A 10817-nucleotide genomic window follows, 5' to 3' on the forward strand; every position below is an offset into this window, starting at 1 on the left:
AGTCACACCGCCTGCCGCCTGCTAGGAATCAATATGAAGTAAGACCCTGGCCATAGAATCCTGCATAGCATGACCAGATGTAACCTCGGGCAGTGTCTGTGCTGGAGCCACATCCTCGGGCTCAGGAGACGGCGATCTCTCTCGGCTTTGTCCTATCGCAGGATCCCCGCCCCTAGCTGGGGCAGCCCCACGGGCTGTAGCTCTGTCGCACCCTCTGGCTGTTGCTCGTCCTCCGGTGCCAGCTATAGCTGCGGGCTCAGGCACCTGACCTTGGGCCATAGTAGCTCGAGTCCTCACTATCTGTGAGAGAAGAGATAAGAGTCAGATACCAATTTGATCTTTCCAGATACCAATTTGAATAAAGTGGAACAAAAGAAAGAAAGAAAGTGAGATTTCCTAAAACTCCCATTGCCTCTCGTAGATAAGTACGGAGCTCATCGTACCGATCCACGAGACTTTACTAGACGCGCTCTTGTATTAGAGACCGGGTAACCTAGGGCTCTGATACCAACTTGGCACGACCTATTTTGCCTAAGCCGTGCGGGCACTTACCTTCCCACCTCGATTTGCGAACCCTCAACCCAACAATGAATAAATACATAAACTAATGGAATTAAGCAACAGAATAGAATAAATATGTAAGTCCTACAGTATATATATATATATATATATATATATATATATATATATATAGTAGAATAGTGCAGAATAATATTAACATCCCCAGGGTCTAGTCTGAATAACACAAGAGCATCTAATAGGAGAATAATACAAATACGAAATACTAATACATAAAGTGTCTATGTCTCTGAATAAAATAAGACATAAAGATAGAAAATTCTTCAAGGCAGCGGACGACCATGCTCATCTTGGAAACTCAAAGAGAAAGCTAAAGCGACTATCAGCCACGCGTCACGGAAGTGGATCCGACCTGACACTCTGCATTCATAAAAGAATGCAGCAAGTGCAGGTCAGTACAAAACAACAGTACTGGTAGGCATCATCAGCCGACTAAGCATAGCTAACACAATCCAGTTAATAAAGCAGATAAGCAGATAAACCAACAAATATAAGTCACAAGTAATCGAATTCAAGTACACGACATTGCCTGAGTAAAGCATCTAATCCCAAATGTGTGAAGTCGGAATATATCAAGTTCGAATCCAACATCACAAATACAACACCTAAACATCTCAGAATCAAGCCATAATGCAATGCAATGCAATAATGTATGAATGTAATGCAATGCCATGCAAATACGGTGTACATATGTTCTCCGGACGGAAATATTGACGTCTCGATAGCACAACCCAGTGTGACTCGCGAAGTCTAAACGCCACCCGTCCCAAATATTTGCCCAACAGACAGACGGGGCCTCAGATCTTTGCCCACGGGGGGTTCTCACCGGCACCGCTCTAGGGACTCGCGGAGTCAATGCACTATCAAAGATTCCGGAAAGAACATCGGACATCAGCCATCTCACGTCACTCAAGTAAAAGAGTTTTATCAAGTATCAATTTCACTCCACCAACGATTTCGGAACTAACATCGGTCATCAACCATCTCACGTCACTCAAGTAAAAGAGTTTTATCAAGTATCAACAGTATCACAACAGTGTATCATGAAAATGAAAGCGCGTGCAATGCATGAATCAACATCAATAATCTTGCTCATTATCACAAGTACCAACAGTGGGTACGCCAACAATATATCTGAATCACTAGTACCAACAGTGGGTACGCCAACAATATAACTGAATCACAAGTACCAACAGTGGGTGGTACGCCAACAGTATATCCGAGTACAAATACAAACAGTGGGTATGCCAACTATATCATAATCAAGATGATAAAACAGAATCCAATATCTATCAACAACTATGGCATCAAGCCTGCACAATAAAACAATCAAATCAATCACAACGGGGTGGCTTGCCCCAACACACAACAGGGCCCAACCTAAGGCAATATCCAACGCGACTTCATACCAGAAGGTTAGCATGCTATCTCCAACAATATAATCTAAATATGTGCTTCGCTATACGAAGTCTCACCAAAGGTAATCCATAACCTACCTAGATGGACGAACCGCAACACCAACAACTCACTCTTCTGCCTTGCCTTTCCGCTGGACCTCAGAACCAAAGTAGCCTAAGCATAATTGAATTCTAGATTAGAAATAATGAAGAATGATACTAATATTGCTACTATTCAATTTAGGGCAATTCTAACTCTAGAAATTGGGGAAATGGGTCCACAAGGGAAAAACGGGAAACTCGGAAGCAAATTACCAAATTAAATACTAGGTGATCGTAACCCAACCACTAATTGCTGATTCAACTCAAGGATTAGCCTACACTACAAGAAAATTGACTTTTAACGACCAATTTTTGAAGAAGGGACATGAATCCAGTCTTTAAATGTGTTTTTTTAACAACACAATTTTTTCCAGTCGTTAAAAGTCAATTTTTAGTTTAATATTCACGACGGAATAATATCCGGGCCTTAGAAAAACTAATATCCAGTCGTTAATAATAATTAAAAAAAAAGGCGCCATATGTTTCCCTCTTTATTTTCACACCCACGTCTCTCCACCCACCCCCTTTCCCCACTTCCTCCGTAAACAGAGATATACTCAGCATGCGTCTCTTCTATTTCCAGTTACAGAAAAATCAACAAACAGAGATACACTTAGCGTGCGTCACTCTGCGTTTCTTGGAGTTTGCTTCTCATCAAGGTAAGTTTTTAATGTTTTAACTATGAATTTCTTTATGGAACACCTGATTTTTCCCAATTCCGGATTAATTTTGATTCCATCTAGGTATCTTCTTCCTTCTTTTTTTTCATCTGCACCCTTTGTTTGGATTCGAGTCAATTATGCCCTGTCGTTTACTACAATTCTACTGGCTGGAGGTCGGAGTGGAATTGAATCATATATTTGATAATTAGTGAAGGTTATCTTCAAACCCCTCAACGCCCAGCTCTCCACTAAGGATCAAGTAATCCTTTTTTTTCTTTTAGTGCTTTTGTTGTTTACATTCTTGTATTTGGGCTAGAATATCTTAGATTTTTTTTCTCTTTTCCTATTGCAGTTGGGTATATTTCCCCTTTCTTATGTTCTTTAACTCAAAAAAGGAAAGCATGACTGTATCAGATTCATTTCAGTATTGTTTTCCCGCTTTCCCTTTACTTGTTTTTCTGCCTTAGTAATTTTTTTTCTTTTTTAGCAAGGTGATTACGCATATGCGACTTTACTTTGTGATTTTTCAATTAGAGTTGATATTGTTAAAGTCAAAACCTGTTAGCATACATGGGTTGTAAGTAAAACAAATCCTCTTTTGATCTTCAATATCGAAGGAGGATCTAATGATTATTATTGAATAAATTTGTTAATTTGATAATTTCGGAGGATAACATTCTCTTCATTCCAAAAGATTGATTGTGGAATTGAGTTCTTTTAGTTATTCCAAATTTATTTGTTTGTCAAATATATTGGGACATACCTTTTGTGATTTTGGGTCAATATTGAGTACCCCTCTTGAACCAACACGAATGCTATAAATTTCCTGCTGGTTTGAATCATTTTCATCAGATTAAGGTCCAGTTGAGCGATGCCTCTCCAAGGTTTTTAAAACATCTTTTTTGTTGTTTTAATTTGTCGTAGAATTTTCTAAAAAGGCTACGCATTACTGGTTCCCAAAAGAGTTAATATCTCCATTAGCTAAACCATTTCTTACCCTGCCTTTGGAATCGTATTTTGTTCGTACACAATCAACGGAGGCCTTCCCGACATATGTTGCAACGTCTCCAATAGCATGCTCTTACTTCTTCTTTCCCATAATAAGTCATCAAATTTGGTGCTTTTTGATCCCCAGTTACTATGGGGAACAAAGGACGAAATACAATCGATTCCTCCATTTAAGTGGTTCTCGCTTCTCCTTCCAAAATCTCCATCATCCTTTAAGAGTATAATTCTACCTTATAATATGATACAAATATGTTGGTGTGAACTTGCATCAGTTAAAGTTTCCTCATTCCTACTTTTCTCTATTTCTTTCCTTGTTGTTCAGGCCACGACAAGCTTAAGTTGGTACAATAATAAGAGAATATCAATCCAACAGTCAAGATGAATCCAAAGTACCATTTGATAGCTTAATTAAGAAAATGTTAGGTGAACAAAAAAATAAGAAGAAAGCAAACTTAAAAATGTCTATAGTTGGTGTAAGCTTTTTTGGTAGAATTATTTTTATTTTTTCCATCCTATGTTTACTTATAAAGATTTGATAAAATATTAATAAAATAAAGTGTATGTGTGATCTTTTACATGAACAATGATCCTTGATAACTGTTTATGGGTTCGATGATATTCCTCTTCTACAATTGCTGTCAAGTTAATGAGAAATTCAACTTAGAGCCATGCCCTATGTACCTGTTTTTTCTCAAAAATAAATATTTCTTTCCACACTTAATTCTTCTGAGTAAAACATAGTTTGAGCACTTAATGTTCTCTACAATTTCAATTTAATGAATTGAAAGCCTTAACATGCACTCATCTTTGGAACTAACTAGCTTTTCATAAATGACGTTAGTATGTACTTTAACTGCCTGTTGCTTTCTTCTTTTCCCCACCTGTTGGTGAATTCTCCTTTAATTTACCGTACAATGTCTTGTGAAAATATCATGCAAAGAGACATCTGAAACTCAATATTAGATGTTGTCTAAAGGTCGTATCTGAAACACATATGATCAAAAACTGTTTTTACCTTTGTTGCTACTGATAATTGCTGCCTTGCTGCTGCTTTAGTTGCTGCTAACAACCGTTGAAGTGCTGGTTTAGGGCCGTTATGTATTTTGCTTCTGCAGTCTAAGGATATGTTTTATTCTGAATCTTTTTTTGTTAATTGGTATATATTTAAGAGGAAAATGAGTAGATTGCTTAAAGTTGGAAATTTATTCTGCAATCGCAAAGCACATAGTTGTGTTAAAAGAAGAACTCCAGCCTTCTCTCATCACTTCTCATCACTCATCGAACCTGCTCGTCTGTTGGTCTGGCTCTTGTCAACTGCTACTGATAAAAAAAGATTCTTTGTGTGTTCTTCTCGCCGCTAGAGAGTTGAAAGGTCGGAACACTTCGAAGGGTACATTGTTAGATAAGTTTAATCCAAGTGAAAAAGATAATAATCTCTAAAAAGACGCATGGATGAGTTAGAGAATAAATGTGAACGCATGGATGAGCTAGAGAGTAAATATGGAAGGCTTGCAAGTGCAGTGTTTGGTCAGCCTTCATCACCCCCGATCTTCAATTTATCAATAGTTTGAGCCATTTAACAGGTTAGTAGATTGATTTTTTTTCTTTGTGATGAAATTATTGCGGTACTATATGAAATTCCTTTCATTAGTTGGAAATTTTTCAGAATATTTCGTTAGTTGTAAAAGTTATAGACCCTGAAAACAAAAAAACCTCTAAAGAACTGACAAAACACACCTGTTTTAAAGAGACAGAAAAGAATTAAAACAACCTAATGTACGGATTGATGAATAGATCATTTCCATCCCTCTTGAAGACATCATATGTTTTTTCATCTATGTAAAAAACAAGAGCACTCGAGGCTACTCCAAGTTCATAGTTCCCTTTCTCTAGAAAAGTGATTTTTGTGCCTTCCTTCCAACCTAATGTCATTCTGGATAACTAGACTTTAGCCAATTGGATTAGAGAAATGGGATATGATAGTTGAACTTCAATCTCTTGCTTCAACTAGTTTTACATTGTCCAGTTAAGTATCCAGCATTCTCCTAAGGCATTGTTTCTTGAGTTAGACCAGCAATTATCACCTTATTTTTACTTACTTCATTAAAGGGAGTGCAAAGTTTTTCCTCAAACTGGTGTAGTCTCTTTTCTTGTTCCTCGAACAACTTGGCATCTAAATACACTTTCTCTTCAGAAGCCTTGAACTCACTGTATTCCTTTTGAATAGATTCAAGCTCTTTTTAGATTCATCTCTCTCAAGGAGAAAAAAATTTATGCACATTCAGGTTATCTCCTGATAAACGTTTCAACTCCCATTCTCTCTCTTTTTTCTGGACTTATCTTTAAGTTCTTTGATTCTGAAGTCAAATTCATCAGTTGATTTTGGGATTGCTGATATATAGAGCTCAATCTATCTACTCCGATTCTTTTTCAGCTAGTTTAGAGGTGCTATTCTGAAGACTCGCCTCTTTTATCTTTGATCTCTATAGTAAGCCAAGTAGTCTTTTCTTGCAGAACTTGCATTGAATCAAGTTTCTCTTTAAGTTCCTTTGTGACTTCTTCTTTTCATTCTTCATCTCTAGGAGGTCATATTGAAGACCCTCGATCTCTTTCTTTAGTAAAAAATAAAAAGAGCGAATACCACTAAGCAGCGAATGCCTGCAATTCTTCCTGTTGGTCATTATTGATACTAACTACTACTAGACTGTTGTGTGGACTCGTAAAATCATCAATTTGCACAACACAACTCCAATTTTCTCTCTCAAAAATCAACTTGACCATCGCTTCTTGATTGTTTTAAATCGCAGATTTGGGATTTAATGGGTTAACCAGAGCTTGTTGCTCTTCACCTGCTCTTAAGTTGATTATTTCGAACTTCTCTTCGGTTCAACAGCTCAGACTCAACTATCTTCTCCATTAAGACAAATGCAGGTTCGTTCTCCTTCAGGTTATTTTTAAATTGGAGCACATCAAAAGCATATTCTAATTAGTAAAAGAAGCTTGTGAAACTAAATTATACACAGGGAGAGGTTAACCGAGGCCTAAAGCTAACTAAATTATTTTGGCGGAGAGAAATGTGATATACTAACTAAAGTAGAGCCTCTTAAACAAGAACACTAACCAGAGTATCAAAATTATATATTTTAAACTAAATGGAATACGGGCTTATTCATATTATAATTTATTTTGTTTCCCTAAATCATCAACACATATAGTATGCTCTTCTGTTAGCTCATGCCCATATCTGTTGTGCAACATTCAGGAGTATGTCTTTATTTATTATCAATTCACCATGTAAATGGCGAATTACATGTCAAATTAGACAAGGCTTGATTTAAGCTATTGTTAATATTCCTCCTGAACAATCTCCCGGCTTATTAATATCCTCATCTACCAATAGCAAAGGCCTCTGACTTTGGAAATGCAACATGAAGCACTCAAAAGTGATTTCACCATTGTAATTAAATGCCAAAATTCCTGAGACTCAAAGGTATAACAGAGATCTCACCACCATTTTTTTTCCTTCTTTCAAAATTTGAGGGTACAAGAGTAACAACCTGATTGTCATATATAATACATCATACCATAATCCTGCAAAGCTCTAAAAATGTGAAATAGACAACAGAAGCTTCAACTTCATTAATAACGGATAGTAAAGTTCACATGTGCGTATAAAATTTAGGTTCCTGAACGTTACGCTAAAAAGATAAACCAATTATTCACTAGGTCACACTTCTCTATGTTTATTTTTGGAAATCTTCTAATTTTGTTGGACTATAAGGTAGATACATAAGTTACTGTTCACGTGCTTTTTTAGAAACTTTAATGTTTTGCATCCTTTCTGGTAAAATATGTTGAGGTCTTATGTCTCTTCTTTAGAGATTATTCTTTGTTACTAAAGTGACATAAACGTTTTTTTACAGCTCAAGAATTTGAGGATGGAAGAATCTATCGTTCAAGAAAGTGAGGAGCAAGTTGAAGTGCAAGAGGGCTTTTATTGCATTAGGGGTCGTGTAAAGACGATATCTTATGTATATATGTTGTAATTTTTATTTTTAGGAGTTGGTAAAGATGATGTCATACAACTTGGGTATGGTAGATCATTCTTTAATCAGTTCTTTGTATTAAAAATGAAGTTTTATATGGAATATTAGTTATTTAGTATTCTTTTTGGATCCACCTGTGTATGAAATAATTATTATTTTTCAGTAGTACAAATTTTATTATAACATCAAATATTTAAATGGCCATTAGCGTCGAATTAGTTATTGTTGTTAATGATTTTAATGACCAGATGACAACTTAGCGAAGGGAAAATCTGGTCACTAAAAAGGACATATAACGACTCGACTCATGCTTTCGTTAAATGTACTTTAGCAACCGGATTGAAAGTCGGCGTTAACCTTTAACGTCGGGGCTTTTAACGTCCGGTCACGACCGGAATTTTGCCGTAGTTAATGACTTTTGGCGACCGGGTTTAGGCTTTTAACGACCTAATTTCCCCTTGCTAAAGTCCTTTTTTCTTGTAGTGCTAATTTCAGATTTCAAGTAAAACCCCCAAATTGGGTATAAATCCTAACTCTTTGATTCCAAAATTCAACACCAGAAATGGAAGCTATACGATGAATAAGCTTAGATTCATCAAAATGTAACGTAAACCCCATCACTTTATCATTACTAAGCCTAGAGAAAGTGTTCATCAAAACCCTCTTTCAAATTCCATCACTAAGGGATTATTAAAGGGAAGGGGGAAATCTAAGATGATTATGATTAAAGGAAGTGTAAAGGAACAAGCAAGATTTTCCTCCAAGAATATCTCCAAGAACTGTTCCCAAAAGGTACAATTTCAAAATGGGAAATAATGAGGGTCTAAGGGCTTTTAACACTTCATTAATTTTAGAAACTGCCCGTTAGCCGGCCTATGAATGCTTACGTGTACATATTGTTTGTACTGACGCTACCTTGCTGCATTTTTTTCTGAGTGCAGAGTTTGTTATAGATTCCACAGCAAGTCCTCGTGTACGTAAAAAGTTTTGTTTCTTTTGGTATGCTTAGTTTGGATGTTGAATAAGGGAAGGGTTCGCCCACCAGGGGGGTTAGCGTGGGTGCCCCCTCGACCCACGGGTTGGGTCTTGACAAGTTGGTATCAGAGGCCTAGGTTACTCGGTTTTACAAGTACAAGTGCATGTCTAGTAGAGCCTTGTAGATCGGTACGATTATTTCCGTACTTATCTCCGAGAGGCTATAGGACATTTAGGAAACTTTTAATTTTTCCATTCCTTTCGTGCTACTTCATTCGAATTGGTATCTGAATTTCCTTGTCTTAATCACCCATTAAAGGTGGGAACTCGTCCGTAATTTCTTATGCGAGCAATTCGATATGACGTAGCGCGGTAAGGTATGAGATGTGTTATTCTGCTACGAATGCGTGACCCAAGTTCATTTTCCAATTATGACTTGAAGTTTCGGTTGTGTGGGGTAGGGATTGAGACTCTATTATTTTGTGATATTCATAGAAAGATGGAAGTAGTAATACAGAGGACCGCATGATCTCCATGTTTTCGGCGATTGGTTGCTCGGAAGTCACAGAAGTGTATTTAGGGTTTAACAAGAATGACTTGCTCAAGGTGTGATTGGGTTGGGAAAGTTTCAGCATCGTCAAAGGTATTATGATAGTTTGTGTGGCACGAGTGTACCCATGGCAGGACAACGATTCAGTAGTGGTTGTGTATTAGATGTCGATCTATGGGAGCGAGTGTAAGTTTGATAAGGATCTTTTGATTTGGCAAAAGGATAGTAACCGTGTGTAATGAAGAAGAGAAGTTGAGAACAAAGACGTGAGGGGCGACTTGTGTGTTAAGGCGTGGGAAAGTAAGGTTTCTTAAGGGATTGTGGTAAGAGTACTTCATTGTCCTAGGGGACGGAGGCGTGACGAAGAGAATTTTGATGGATCAATCTCCGCTATATGAAGGGAACAATCGGTATCTGACGTGCTCAACAGGATAAGGTTGGAAGATGTATGAGGGTGGATTTCATACAGTTGTGAAAGGTTAAGTTGGGCTCGACATGACAGAATGTTACTGGTGGAGTAAGAACTAGTGGTTTGTGGGTTCTGAAAATTCGTGCACCACCCATGCACCGCACAAGTGTCTCGACTGCCGACGGCGTTCAGTAAAATGGACATAAATCTGAACACAGAGCTCCGTTTGAGCTAGGCCATATATGGTTGGAAAGGTATTTCAAAGATTTACAACTGTCATGTTTATTGTTTTCTCAAATTCCCAACGGATTGTCACATGAACAGGATGGAATTCAAGCGTACTGTAAACTTAGTCGATTATATTGAATCTTATGGACCTCACTATTCGTCTTGACCTTAAAACAACTATTTACTCCCAAACTCATATCGATAGGATTTTATATGGATAAAATATCTCATTAATACTCATTTAACACATCGACACCTAACTTGAATTGACATAGTGTTACAGTCCATCAAGAAACTAGATACACAATTGGGCCAAATTGTTTCAGCTCTTAATCCAAAACAAAAAGGGAATCTTCCAAGTGATACTATTGCGAACCCGAGAAATGAAGGTGGTGGAGTATCTAATTTCCTAGCCATATCTATATGAAGTAGAAGAGGGTTACAAGGACCCTAGTTGCAAGATGAGAAGGTGTTGGTTGAAGAGTCAAATGATGAAGAAGACCCTAAGAAGGGGGATGATGTACAAGTGGAGGATCATATCTTGGTTGATCTATGAGAATGTTTAGAAGGAAATTGAAGAAAAAGGTGTGAAAGCCCATGATAAAGGAACTATCGCAATAAGGGGTTGGGGGAGAATAATAAATATAAGCATAACAATATAAATAACCGTCTTGACCACCACATATATCACACACATTCCATACATAAGATTAAGTTGGTGTTCACAACTCGCTCCTTGGAATATTACAATATTTCCCTGGGTGGTTTCCTCCGCAATAAGCTCAAAAAGATCAAAAGTAGAATTACCAACATCAAAACTCCCATATATCCAATATTCCATGTTTCTCAAATAAACAAGAA

The 10817-nt window shown here is 37.3% G+C and overlaps 1 long non-coding RNA gene across 1 annotated transcript; it reads left to right on the forward strand.

Annotated features, from left to right (window-relative positions):
- The first annotated feature begins 2616 nt into the window (after positions 1 to 2616).
- On the forward strand, positions 2617 to 7918 carry LOC132635198 (uncharacterized). The gene is made up of 3 exons (XR_009580471.1): positions 2617 to 2737; positions 6556 to 6679; positions 7672 to 7918. It is a non-coding gene; the product is annotated as an uncharacterized LOC132635198 (long non-coding RNA).
- Positions 7919 to 10817: the final 2899 nt, after the last annotated feature.

This window comes from Lycium barbarum, chromosome 1 (genome assembly GCF_019175385.1).
Source record: "Lycium barbarum isolate Lr01 chromosome 1, ASM1917538v2, whole genome shotgun sequence".
In the NCBI taxonomy this organism is placed as follows: Eukaryota; Viridiplantae; Streptophyta; class Magnoliopsida; order Solanales; family Solanaceae; genus Lycium; species Lycium barbarum.